Source organism: Wyeomyia smithii, chromosome 2, assembly GCF_029784165.1.
Source record: "Wyeomyia smithii strain HCP4-BCI-WySm-NY-G18 chromosome 2, ASM2978416v1, whole genome shotgun sequence".
Classification (NCBI taxonomy): domain Eukaryota; kingdom Metazoa; phylum Arthropoda; class Insecta; order Diptera; family Culicidae; genus Wyeomyia; species Wyeomyia smithii.
In genome coordinates this window covers 58,892,637-58,907,187 of record NC_073695.1, presented here as the reverse complement: position 1 = coordinate 58,907,187, position 14,551 = coordinate 58,892,637, and the positions used below count along the sequence as shown (strand labels likewise).

The 14,551-nt window shown below is 38.5% G+C and overlaps 1 protein-coding gene across 9 annotated transcripts in view; it reads left to right on the top strand.

Moving 5' to 3' along the window:
- The window catches only part of LOC129724776 (uncharacterized), a 366,266-nt gene that overhangs the window by 152,478 nt on the left and 199,237 nt on the right, over positions 1–14,551 (top strand). For 4 of the 9 annotated variants that reach the window (XM_055679935.1, XM_055679934.1, XM_055679933.1 and 1 more), the window contains exon 1: positions 12,485–13,450. The exons of the other annotated variants lie outside the window; for them this stretch is intronic. The gene's annotated coding sequence lies outside the window, so the exon portion shown is untranslated. Of the gene's footprint in view, positions 1–12,484; positions 13,451–14,551 lie in introns of those variants that run through there. 9 annotated transcript variants of the gene reach the window in all.

The window sequence follows — 14,551 nt, the reverse complement described above, 5'->3', positions numbered from 1 at the left end:
GTAAAGAGCTTTGTATTGCCTCAATATATATCTCTCCCAGAGCAAAGGTTGGGCAACGGTTGCTCTATGATTTAATAGAACTTCTTCCCTCGCCACGTTTGATTTTGGGAGACTTCAACTCTCATGGCGTGGCTTGGGGTTCCCCTTACAATGATAACCGCTCCTCTTTAATCTATAACCTCTGCGATGACTTCGACATGACTATTTTGAACAACGGTGAAATGACACGTATCCCGAAACCTCCAGCGCGCCCAAGCGCTTTGGATCTATCCTTATGTTCGACGTCGCTACGGTTGGATTGCACATGGAAGGTAATCCTCGATCCCCACGGTAGCGACCATTTGCCTATTCTTATTTCAATTACTAACGGGTCAACCCGCATGCGACCAATTGACATTCCGTATGACCTCACACGGAATGTCGATTGGAAGTTATACGAGGAAATGATTTCAAAAGCGGTCGAGTCGATTCAACATCATCCACCACTTGAAGAATACAACCTCCTCGCGGGCTTAATCCTCGACGCCGCGTTGCAAGCCCAAACGAAGAAATATCCCGGCGTAACGATCAAAGAGCGGCCTCCAACTCCGTGGTGGGACAAAGAGTGCTCCGATGTCTACACGCAAAGATCCGAAGCGTTTTTGACCTTCCAGAAGGGAGGTTTACCCGACGACTATATACGGTATTCGGAGCTTAATACCAAGCTTAAAAGCCTGGCTAAAGCAAAGAAACGCGGATATTGGCGTCGGTTCGTGAACGAGACGTCGAGTGAGACATCGATGAGCACTCTTTGGAACACAGCCCGAAGAATGCGGAATCGCGAAACGGTCAACGAAAGCGAGGAGTCTTCAAGTCGGTGGAAATTTGATTTTGCCAGGAAAGTATGTCCGGACTCTGTTCCTGCGGAAAACTTTGTTCGCGATACGTCTCCGGGTCACGACGCGATAGAATCACCTTTTACGATGGCAGAATTTTCAGTTGCCCTCCTGTCCTGTAACAATAACGCGCCTGGGTTAGATAGAATCAAATTCAACTTGTTGAAGAATCTACCCGGCAATGCCAAGAGGCGCTTGTTGAACTTGTTCAATAAGTTCCTGGAGCAAAACATTGTACCGCAGGATTGGAGGCAAGTGAAGGTGATCGCCATCCAAAAACCAGGGAAACCAGCTTCTGATCACAACTCTTATAGGCCGATTGCAATGCTATCCTGTATCCGGAAATTGATGAAAAAATGATACTCCGTCGTTTAGACCACTGGGTCGAATCAAATGGTCTACTATCAGATACTCAATTTGGCTCACGCCGTGCCAAAGGGACGAATGATTGTCTTGCGTTGCTTTCAACAGATATTCAGCTGGCGTATGCTCGCAAAGAACAAATGGCGTCTGCGTTCTTGGACATTAAGGGGGCTTTTGATTCCGTTTCTATTGACATTCTTTCGGGTAAACTTCACCGACAAGGATTTTCTCCAATTTTGAACAATTTTTTGCACAATTTGCTGTCCGAAAAGCACATGCATTTTACGCACGGCGATTTGGCAACTTTTCGCATTAGCTACATGGGTCTTCTCCAGGGCTCATGTTTATGCCCCCTTCTTTACAACTTTTATGTAAATGACATCGACGAATGTCTGGCAAATTCATGCACGATAAGACAACTTGCAGACGACAGTGTAATCTCTGTTACAGGAGCCAAAGCTGCCGATTTGCAAGGACCATTGCAAGATACCTTGGGCAATTTGTCTGCTTGGGCTTTACAGCTAGGTATCGAATTCTCTCCGGAGAAGACTGAGATAGTAGTTTTTTCTAGGGAGCATGAACCTGCTCAGCTTCAAACACAATTAATGGGTAAAACGATTTCTCAGATTTTGGTACACAAATATTTTGGTGTCTGGTTCGACTCTAAAGGCACCTGGGGTTGTCACGTTAGGTATCTGATGAAAAAATGTCAACAAAGAGTGAATTTTCTTCGTACAATAACCGGACAACGGTGGGGAGCCCACCCAGGAGACCTTATAAGGCTTTACCAAACAACGATATTGTCTGTCATTGTGTACGGGTGTTTCTGCTTCCGCTCCGCAGCAAACACACATTTGATCAAACTGGAGCGAATACAATATCGTTGTTTGCGTATCGCCTTGGGTTGCATGCAGTCGACCCATACGATGAGTTTGGAGGTCTAAGCTGGAGTACTACCATTGAAAAACCGCTTCTGGAGCCTATCTTCTCGCATTCTTATCAAATGTGAGGTCTTGAACCGTCCTGTGATTGAAAATTTTGAAAGGTTAATCGAACTTAATTCTCAAACCCGTTTTATGACATTGTATTTCAATCACATGTCCCAAAATATTAACCCTTCTTCGAATATTCCAAATCGTGTCAACTTATCAAATACTTCGGATTCTACTGTGTTTTTCGATACATCCATGATAGAAGAAACTCGTGGAATCCCGGATCATTTACGCGTGCAGCAGATCCCTAAAAAATTTTCCAATAAATATCGAAACATCAACTGCGACAATATGTTCTACACTGACGGATCACTTCTTGATGGGTCCACTGGCTTCGGTATTTTCAATAACAATTTAACCGTCTCCCATAAGCTCGATAATCCTGCTTCTGTTTACGTCGCAGAATCAGCTGCAATTCAGTACACCCTAGGGATTATCGAAAAAATGCCCACGGACCATTATTTCATCTTTACGGACAGTCTCAGTTCCATTGAGGCTCTCCGATCGATGAAAGATGTTAAGCACTCTCCGTATTTCCTGGGGAAAATACGGGAACATCTGAGTGCTTTATCCGAAAAATCGTATCAGATTACCTTAGCGTGGGTCCCTTCTCACTGCTCGATACCGGGCAATGAGAAAGCGGACTCTTTGGCTAAGGTGGGCGCAACAAACGGTGGAATTTATGAAAGACCAATCGCCTTCAATGAATTTTTCTCATTTGTACGTCAGAATACGATCATCAGTTGGCAAAATGCTTGGACCAGAGGGGAACTGGGAAGGTGGTTATATTCCATAACCCCCAAGGTGTCGACGAACCCGTGGTTCAAGGGGTTGGATGTAGGTCGGGATTTCATTTGCGTGATGTCCCGGCTTATGTCCAATCACTATAGATTTGACGAGCATCTCCGTCGTGTTGGGCTCGGAGAGAGTGGTGTCTGTGCCTGTGGTGAAGGTTATCACGACATAGAGCACGTTGTTTGGTCATGCCCTGTACACCGTGACGCCAGGTCTAGATTAATAGCTTCCCTGCAGGCCGAAGGTAGGCAGTCGGCTGTTCCTGTTCGTGATGTCTTAGCGAGCCGTGACCTATCCTACATGTCCCTTATATACGTTTTCCTGAAATCCATCCACGCCCCAGTTTAGTCCTATCCCCTTCCGCCTACATCCAACCTTACGACAAGAACACGTTAAGACCCCGGATCCGGAAACAGCAATCAGACCCGCACGATACTCTCAAGGCCCGAGGGAGACAACCCAATATGCCAGTCCGTAATATCTTGGCCCAGCAGCGGAACAAATTTAATATGCTGCTTACCTATGGCAATGAAAACCATCAAACAGCAAACCTGTGCTTTTAATGCAAAATATTCTAGCTTTAAGTTAGATTTAGTTTCAGCTCGTAGTCGGCAGCGAGAATAAAAATTTGCTTTTAGTTATTAAGATACTTTAGAAAGTAAGCTACCAGATATTATTGGCGCCGTTAAACATTAAATTGTATTTGTGCCGTGTCAAATAAATTATAGATGAACAAAAAAAAAACGTTTCCTCTGAAATTTGGACGATTAATTTGAAGTCATTGTAATCTTTACGTGTTTTCATGTTGAGAATCGGACTTAGCTGTCCGATGCAATTAACTACACCAAAATGAATATGTACGACAAAAGGAAAATGGAAGATTTTTTTCACTGTATTTTATTCCGTATTTTATCCCTACATTTGAGTAATCATTATAGAAAGATGCGCAACCTGTGGTTTATTTTCCGGGTATTATTTCAAAACAAAAGAAAGGTCCATTTTGAGAATGTTACCACTGAAAGATTTAAAATATTCATCCCTTGAAAATTTTAATATTGTTAGTTTAATTTGTTAGGCATTTCTTGTCAAAATTCCTGCAGTGTAAAAATCAACTGGGAATTTGGTTCAAAGTTTTCCATAATGACTGAGAGTATTTAACATGTATGCGCGTATAAGAATGTACGTGTTCGTACATATTTTAGTCTGTTTTGCAGCTCACCGATACAAAAATCCTGGTATCAAACAGGACGTTTAATTCTCTACTGAATCGTAACTAAATTGTGTAATGAAAATGATAACATATGGTAACGCCTTATGTCGCAAGCGATTTCAACAAAACTCTCGAGTTTTAAAAATCGATTTGGTATTTTATGTTTCTTGTTCAAAATTTAATTAGATTTATTCTGTATCTTATTGAAGCAATAAAATGTGCAAACCACTTTAAAAACGTCATACAAACATGCCATAAACACAGTAATCAAATGAATTGCTTTCAATAAAAATCCCATTTCCGCTGTTTTAGTGTACATTAATCGCTCAACAACACCGTAAACCTTGCCCTCAACGAAGATTGCTTTCCAATCACGTCCTGCAGATTGTCGTGGATCTATTTCGTCCAAAAATAACCCATCCAACGTAAGAGCCAACGGAGTCAGCGAAACGCCCTCTGACGTTCAGTTCGCGACTGATAACAGCCAGCTGCTCGTCTTGCGTGCCGCCGATGATTACACCATCATCCTTCCCTGGTTCGACTTATCATTCGCGGAGTTCACAAGCAAACAAGTGTTCCGTTGTTTTTGTTTTTGTCCGCCAGCTCCAGAAACAACTCAGCCTTCTTCCAAAGAAGTGAATGCCGAAAAGAAATTCCTAACATGAGAAATGAAAACAGCGGAACCGAGCAGAAAAAAAAAACAAACAGAAAATTCATCTTTCCGGTCGTTTGCGGTGCTGTTTTTGACTCAAAACAGAATGTCGAAATAAGTCACACGTAATCAACATTTCAGCGAAATTATTGAGTGGATGTGTGACAGTACTTAAAGCATCACCGCTCGGCTGACAGTGAAGAACATACAAGAAAACAGGCTGACTAATGATTCGAACAGTGTTGCGTTTTACCGCATTTTTTGTGGCTGACGATGCACTTATTATGTGTCACTTATTCTGTCTTAAGTTTCAATTTAAATAAGTTGTAAAATAATCACCCCACTTCCAGATGAAAAAATATAAGCTTTCTTCCTATTTTCGATGCAAATCTACGCATCCGACCGAACATTGTACTGTGGCAGACCGAAGTAATCGCGTGACCCACTCGGTTATGTAATCAAACAAACCATCGTCCAGGCTTGAATTGCCTCCTGTGATCAAACGTTCTGGGCTCATATATCAGAATTACAGTCCCCCAGTCTAACTTCTTACTTAAGTCGAGTTGCAGTGCCGGCAATTAAAGCCGACCACACAGGAAAACGCGAACATAATCCTGATGACGATGATGATACTGACGGCGACGACGATGACGATAAAAACAGCGAGCAATGAGCAACCCGAGATCCCGCCGCCGCCGTCATCAAGTCGCTGTCGTCGTTGTTGTCTGGCTGGCTGACGGTGGCGGCCGGTTTTATTTAACTTTTTCTTGATTACTCTTTGAACCCGTTCGCATTTCTCTCGTAGCAGTATCAAAAGGGAATCGCACACAGGGCACATACACATATCGTTAACGCAGCTCCCGCGCGCGGTCGCTATGATCTGTTATTTTTACCTCGATGTTGTTGTTGTTGTTGTTTCCATTTCAACCTCTATGCTTCATTTCGTTTTCAGTATGCTGCCCTGCGCTGCGAGCCGAGAAGCATAGCTGCGGCTGGCCATCGCACATCGCAGCCGTTGCGAAAGGGCACATAAACAGAGATTGAGAGAGAACAAAGTTTTGGGGTGTTCGCTCGTAGGTGAGCATGAGCATGAACGCACTATTTCGTGAAGCAGATTGCTCTCCTGTCCTCCATCCGCTCACGTGCAAATATAGGGTATCATGAGTGGGTCAATCTAGACTCATATTAATTTTGAAATCCGCGTATAAAAAAATTTCACCTGAACAATTGCTTTCGCAAAACGTGTTGTGAAAAGATTAAAGAGCAAATAGTTGTTTTCAAACCAATCGCAAAATAAATCATCTGCGGACAAGAAATCAAAATATGTATCAGAAAAAATAATACGTTAGAGATAATTAAATAATAATTCTGAGAAATTCGCGTAATGAAATACGTTTTATTTAATCGCAAAACCTCCGAAGTCGTGTAAATCACAAATTTCAGATCAAAAAATGGTCGAATAAAATGGTTGCACTTTTTAAAAATTGCTCACATGTAAATCATTTAAATGTTTTACTATACATCTTATTGAACCTGATTTCCATCAGAATAGTCAATTTATTTTTTACTGAGATGGTGCATTTAATTTTCACCAGGGTGATCCCAAAACCAATTAAAAAGAAACTCATCGTTATTGAATAAAAAAAAGAAACCTTAATAGGAAATTTATCTTTTTAACAATTTGTTTCTCGTGCTGTGTAGAAACACTTTTTAAATGATAAATTACACAGAGTTTTGCACAAAATACAACGGCGCGTGTGACGAGACTCGATTATATACAGTATCCGAAAAATTTTTACTACATATAATCGAATTCTATATATAATCGACTCAGAAAAAACAAATTATTTTTTGTTTATTTTGCATTAATATTTTGTTGTTTTTGAATAAATAAGTAGGATTTTTTTGACTAACCCCCTTAAAGTCGCAAAAAACCTTTCTTACAAAAAAATATGTATATTTAATCGAATCAGAAAAAAAATTTTTTTGTTTATTTTGCATACATCTTTTGTTGTTTTTAAACAAATAAGTAGAATTTTTTGACTAACCCCCTTAAAGTCACAAAAAACCTTTCTTACAAAAATATATGTATGTACAAAAATATATGTATTGATTTCAACTTCAAAAAAAATAGTATTTGAAAAGAGTCAATCTCTATCATCTCAACTTTAACATTGAAATAGTAATATTAGAGTCCATTCAAATTTAACCTGACATAAATATTGGACTTCCGGAAACCCTCACCACTTTGTCTAGCATGTTTCCAATACTCAGCACACCATGCATAAAAATTTCCTCAGCCCTGCTTGCGTTATGTAACATTTGAACGGACTATTATGAATCAATAAGGAAGCGCTTATTTATAACGTAACGCAAGAATAATTATTGTTGATCTCCTTTCCCCCTTTGCCATGCTTTTTGTTTAAATTTTCCGTATGGGATGCAAAACAACACTTTGCCAACCCAACACTCTTTCCCGTTTCCTGAGCGTAACATAATTTGTACACGTTCCCTCGCGATATTTCTGTTTTAGATCAGCTTTACTTTACTTGAAACATTATGGCTCAAAAATCAACGTTTTAGGTCAAAAAATGTTGCGTTACTTCATATTGGACTGAAGGGAACGTCCATTAATTATGAACCGTAAATAAAAACTATTTTCGACCCCCTCTTTCCTCTAGGTAACCTTCTTTGTATAGATCTTCAAAATTGTTAGTATTGATTGCGACGTTTTGTCAGATCTCTACCTCCCCCTAAGCGTTACGTATTTTTGGACGATCCCTATACGACATTGCTGCTTTAAGTAAGTTATATTTAAAATTAAAAAAAAAAATTTATGATTCGATTATATGCAATTTTTATATATAATCGAATCATATATAATCGATTCAATATATAATCGAATCTGTATATAATCGAGTCCGACCTGTACTATTTTCATTGTTGATAGATGTGTTCTCGGACGGTTAAACACAAATTTTCGTGAAAATAGTAACTAGGAAAATTGTCGGTAAAATGAACAAAAAAAATGGACACCTGCTTAAATCTCGACTATTGTGTTGAAAACTAGTACAAACCTTATCGGTACCCTATCTTAGAAGCTTAACAAGTTATTTGTGACGAACTATGTGCCATGCAACAGTCAAACATGGAAAACACTAAATAAAAACAAAAGACACGTGTACATTTGTTATAATATTTAGCGTAGAACAGTTTTTGTAAGGGGTTTCGTGCAAATATCTGTACTCGAACTGCTAACTAATATATATATTTGATATTTGATATATTTGAGTATTTTCAATAATACGTACATATAACATATAATACGTGCATAATAGTGGTGCATAATAGTGGTTGTGCGAATTTCTATTTTGAATTCTGGATACTTCGTGCTTATATCAGGAAAACATATAGATAAACCTAGACCGCTGAACAGATGGCCGCCGCTAAACATACCATTGAATGTTGGATGTCCGTAAAACAAGCTTCCACCATTTCCCAGTTGCCTGCAGATAGGATAAGATATTTTTATTCATTGTACGACAAACGTGGAAAATTGAACTCTTGATGAATGCATAGCTGTGTCACAAGTTATGAAACAACATTTTACTACCAGTAAGCGATAATTATTTTGCGCGCCCAAACTGTTCAAATTACCACCTTCCTATGTTCATTTTATCCAATTTACCTCTTTTTACTCCCATAAAACTCTTTTTAAAAAAGCTCACGAAAACTTTGATAAAAATTATATTTCTTTTTTTTTTTGAGTGGCATTTTTGGCAAGGGCCAGTCAAAACATAAAAATCTCGCTTCAGCTATGAGACAGAATCATCGCATTTTCGATTAAGTTAAATGTGACCCCCTCCCCGCAAAAAGGGAAGGATCAAGTGAAGACAAATTTATATTGTAACTTTGAATACCTCTCACACTGTTCATATTACATTAAACAGATTTCAAATACATTAATCTAACGTCCAGATAAACCTATTTTAGTATTGTAGGGGAATTGGGGCATAACTGACATGTTGCTGACATTTTACGTGGATCAGAAACCTACCAATCGATTCCTGAGACTTTTGCACACAATATAAGACAGATTTTGACTACTTTTGATAGACTTTAGATATTAGCGCCGTACCATTAATGCTCATAAATACTCGATATTATTTCGCTTTGTGAAATATACTAAAACCATGCTAAAACCATTTTCGTAGAATCACCGATTTGAGCTCAGTTTTTGTCAGATTTGAGATCTGTTTTTTTTAAAGACGGGTAAGAAAATGCTACTATGTGGACAAACTCTAAGAATTTTTATATTTGGCTTCAAAACAAAATGGCGTCGAAAAAACTTCGAAAATTTCCGATTTCTCAAAAATTCAAAATGGCGCCACTGTTGCCCCTTAAGATGGAATATGTTCAAACTCGGGGGAACTTGTGTTTGCTTCAAAATACATAAAAAAATCATACATAGAAGCCAAGGCAGAAAAAAGTGAATTTTTGCACTGTGTAATTCATTAGTCTCTAATGAAAACTTAATTCACAGTGGACAACAACTCGTGTAGAAGATGTTCGACAAATGGTTGACATTTTTTTCTATTTTCATTGGAAGAAAAAAAATATGAGGTCAAAAGTCGTTTATTTATTTTACATATTACATTTACTTTCATTTACTTTTTATTTTTTTTACTTTTTATTTGCATTTCCTTTTTAAAAAACTTATGCTTAAACTTGCTATGACCTGAGCTACCATCAAAACCACATTTAAGATAGCGTTGAAGTTCATCAGGTTAGGATGGAATGTTGAAGTTCATCTTTTGAATATGCATGAGTACAATTTCGCATATCCTGATAAAGGTATGATCCAGTAACCGTTGCAGCCATGCTTGGTTTCACTCTTTTGCTCTTAGAAAGCTCATTGTGCTGTATTTTGTCAAGGAGGCAGCATTCGAACAAGTCAAATATGAAGCACTTGTAGAGATACGCTATCTCTACAATTTGTCCAAACATTGTATTGTTGAAATTGCCATAGGTACAGCGTAAAATTCAGGCCAAGCTTGTCAAACCGGAAGAGCTGCTCTTTTGGTACCTACGAAAATTAAAAAAAAAACTCTGGTTAAACTATAGCAATTTCAACATTACAATGTTCAGACAAATTGTAAAATAGAGTGACTCTACAAGTGTTCCATATACGATTTGTTCGAATTCTGCATTCTTGACAAAATATAGCCTAATGAGCATTCAAAGAGCAAAAGAGCGAAACCAAGCCTGGTTGTAGCTTGACTTCAATTAGTTTGTTTTGGTCGAATTTGCATTACCAATGAAGGTTGTGGGTTCTATATCGGAGTTCTGAAAAATTGCCTGCGAATCTGTTAAACCATTCCTGAACAACGATCGATGGAAAATTTTTTTTTAGCTGCATATACAATTTGCTCTTCCGGAACACACGCCACCATCTCAACAACTTTTCTACGCTTAACAATAACACTGGTCAACACAGGTGCACTCCAAAAGCTCAAACCGGAAAAGAATGAGTTTTGGTGTCCCTTGCCATTACCGTTTTTTGAGAGATTTAAATGAGTTTTCTCGTATTTCTGTACGACACTCTCACGTAAGTTGAGGCGCTTTGGGCACCAAAATTCATAGGAATGGTTGAATAGCTTTCGGTTTTGGTTTGAACTGTCGGAATGCACTTTTTTTCATATTGTCGACCAGTGTAATCAAACAGTTTTCCAATGGCACCGCCCTTTGTCAACGGTGTTGAACAGTTTATATAGTTCTCGTGACGCGTTTCAGATTCGATGTTGTACATTTTTATATTTTTTTTTGTTTTAACACATTAGCTGACTGATTGCTTTGTACACACTTCTTCATAGTAAAACTTTGAATTGAATCACTTATGACCAGTGGTAGGCACAGCTCGATAATCGCCAAACGCTAAACCCATATTAGCGGAACTTTCGCTATTCGCAAATCACTAAGGGGCCATCCACATACCACGTGGACAGCTTCGGGGGGAGGGGGGCATGTGTAATGTGAATTTATATCAGCAGAAGATTTTATGAAAACAAGGAGCAACAAAAGTGATTCTGCTTATATGTAAAATAAACGCTATAAGGAATGTTTTTAAAAATTAAAAAATTATTTTCCACATATAAATTCAAATATTATCTGGAACGAAAAAGTAAAACCGAAGTTGCCGTTATTTCTGGTGGATTGCAATATGCAGAATATTTTGGCGTCACAAAAATCTAATGTAGATCACCTTGAACTTGTTTTCCAGAATGCTTCTGTGGCTTATACGATAACTGAGCCGTTGCGGAACACAGTGGTCTAAGGACCATTTTTTCAAAAATGAGTTTTTTACGTGAATGCATCTACTCAAGAAACTGAAGTTAGGAGACTAGAAAAATTTCGAAAAATCGAACTTTACAGCTGATTTATACCATGTTGAAATTTCGTCCGAAACATAATGGCCATTCTCCTGACAAATTTGCTCGATGGCACATAGACCACTCTGTTCCGCAACGGCTCAACTGAAACTCAATTCTAGAGTAGAGAGTAGAACTCGTCGTAAAGAGAAAGATTCTAGACAACTAAAACAATTGAACGTTGTTTGAATGAAACATATGTTTCAAAAGTAACCTTCGCAGTAAGGTATGTTCATCATTCGAAGCAATTTATGTAAGCCATCAGGGACTCACAGTTTTTGGAAAATACTGCCGTAATCCCGCAGACCGACGTAAGCGATATTTTTTCAAATATGAGGTTCTTATGCCAATTTGTTTGTTATTCGAAGACCCATCTTTTGGTATCTTTCTTTTAGTTGTTACTTATTCGTACGTTGAATAAAATCAAGAAAACAAAATGACGTATGCACCATTTTAATACAAAAGTGACAAGTAACCCGTTCGTTTTTGGACCGTATTGAAAAACTGATCAAATGGATGTACGTCATAATGTTATATCACGGCAGAATAGGTTTTAGTCGCTTGTCTACAAAATTAGCGAATTAGCGACTAGCGTTTCGAAAAGCCAAAATTTAAGCTACGCTAAAAGTTAGCGTCACTGACCAGCTCAAAAATTAACGAAATTGCTAAATCGCTATTTGAATATTATCGTCGCTAATTAGCGATCAGCGAATTAGCGGAATGGTGCCCACCACTGCTTATGATACATCACCCTATTTTTGTGGAGTTGACTATGTTTTTGTGACCCTCTCGCATGCTGCATCAAGGATGATATTCATCTAGGATATATTAGGAATTCTCTATAAACATTCTAACGATATGTATGGTACTATTTGTTAAACAGAACTTTTCTATTATTAAGCTATGCATTATTAAGATCATTTAAAATTTGTTCCATAAAATGGATAACGTGACTTTAAATTAACTCCATAAACAGCGTACCAAAACTTACCTCAATTTGGGCAACTCACTCTGACCGTGTAATGAGCGAATCGCATTCTGTTGTGCAGCGGAAATTTCCGAGCGAGAGAAATCGGGAGAGCGAACCTGAATAGGAACTGTATAGGGAAACTGCTCTTCGCGTATGCCGACGGTGACGTTGACGGCGTTTTCTTGCTCAACTCAGTTCAGCTATCGCCAGCAGCAGTAACGGTTCGGTTTGCGGTGAGTTTTCAGCGGGTGTGTTCCTTCTATCAACACTAGGGTAGGGTCTCCTGTGTATGAGTAGACCGGTTCTTTTTTTTGATGTTGCTCTGTGCAGCAGCTCAGTGATTCCGATTTTTGCGCAACCAAGAGATTCCTAACGGGAGTGCGTTTTCGGGATAGCCCTCACATAATCTTCTGTAGGCAAGCAGTTCTATCCAGTTTCATTGTGCTTCAGGTCGGTTTGTTGTATTAGACCAGTTTAAGGTTCACTGCTGGGGAGGTGTATTCCGTGTCAGTGTGTTGGGAAAGGTGTGGGTGTGCGTACATACAGTCGGTGTCCCGTAGGGGGCCAAGATTCGCGAAAACAGGATTCTTCTCATCCTGCCTGTGTGTGTTGTTTGCACCGCCGGTGGATTCTTTTCAAAACCAAGTGAGCAAAAAAGTGTTCCGGTGAGGAAACAAAGGTGGCCTCGGAACGAATTAGAACCATAAAGTGCGCTGTGCTGACGAAGAATAGTTTAAGTTTATTTTATACGTGGAGGTAGAATACAGCTGAAGTGAGTGTGTCATACTACAATCCAATTGAAGTACGTACTTGTGTACCTACATAGCTGGAAGCCAACTCTTGAAATCGTTTACAAAAGCGCAGAAATCATGCGCTGAAATCATTACTTAATCCAGTTCGAGTAGCAACCACAACAGAACCGTGATAATCTGCAACCTCGTAAGCTTCAAGCGAACCAAACAAACCGAAAAGTCCAATATTTATAGAAAGAAAAAGTTAAAGGACAGCTGCCTGCATTTTGGATTAATTCCGAGCCGTACACGCTTTTGATTCCAGCGGGATTTTTTTTCTCAGAAGAAGTGAATCGAACAAATCCATCCAGCAACGTTCTAAACGGCAGGAGGCACATCCGTGCAAAAGCAACACAGCAGAAGCAGAATAAAAGGTACACAGGAGAGAATGGTAGAGAAATCGCAGGGTGAATGAATTGAATAGAACTTCGGCCCTTCTGTGCGGGGCCAGTTTGATTTTACGCTGTGGTACGCGGAAAAGATACCAATAAGGCAGCGAATCAAGTGTGTGAAAAGGCGGTGCGATTTAATAGCACAGCAATAGGAGGTGCTTTTCTAGATGTAGACGAATTTCAAAGCTTTCATAACGAGAACTTTAAAAGAGTGTTTAATGTTTCTCGATTCGTGTGTTTTCAAAAGTTTGAATGATGTGTTGACCGTCATTTTGTGAATTTAGGAAATATCAGCGTACAAGACGTCAAAAGTAGACGCCTACTCTAACAATTGATTTGAAAAGACTATCTGAATCTTTTAGAATCATTAGAACGTAAAAATTTTGAATTATGTTGAAATTAGATGTTTTAGAAAAGTAATCTGCCTTATGGAATTTGGATTATGGAATTTGATATTCATGTCTTCATCCTGGATTTTTTTTCAAGTAGCGCAATAACTTCAAGTTTTTAAATAAAAGTGAAAACAAATTGAACTCTTTTTTTTTTAATTAAAATTGAGTGTTTTAAATTTTTTTAGTTCAAAAAAATTTTTTTTTGTGGTGTTTATTTTTTATGAGGCGTAATTAATTCCCTACAGTTCATTCTCAGACAGTTTTTTTATACAACCAACGGTCTCTGATCTACAATTCTTTGATAAAAATCTGTGCCAAAATGCATATGCCCTTCTATAAAACAAATCACGGGATTAAAAAATTTCTGCATCTGTTAAAAATGCTCAATTTGTTAAGCCAAATACGAGAGCAAAGTTTCATTTAAATCGAAAATGATCGAATAAATTTTTGCGTATTTCCAGGTTATTAGGCAAAAGGTCATTTTTCGTAACAAAAAAAATTCAATATGGAACATATTTTGAAAAATCGAAGGTTACATTTCATAATACAATTCATTGCCACCCTAACGAGGGCGTCATCTGTTTTTTTGGCATGATAGAAAATCAAGCAAATAATGTAACATTGAGCTCTTTTAAAATCTGTACACAACATAATACTGTTTTTTTATCTTAAACAAATCCTGAATAAACTG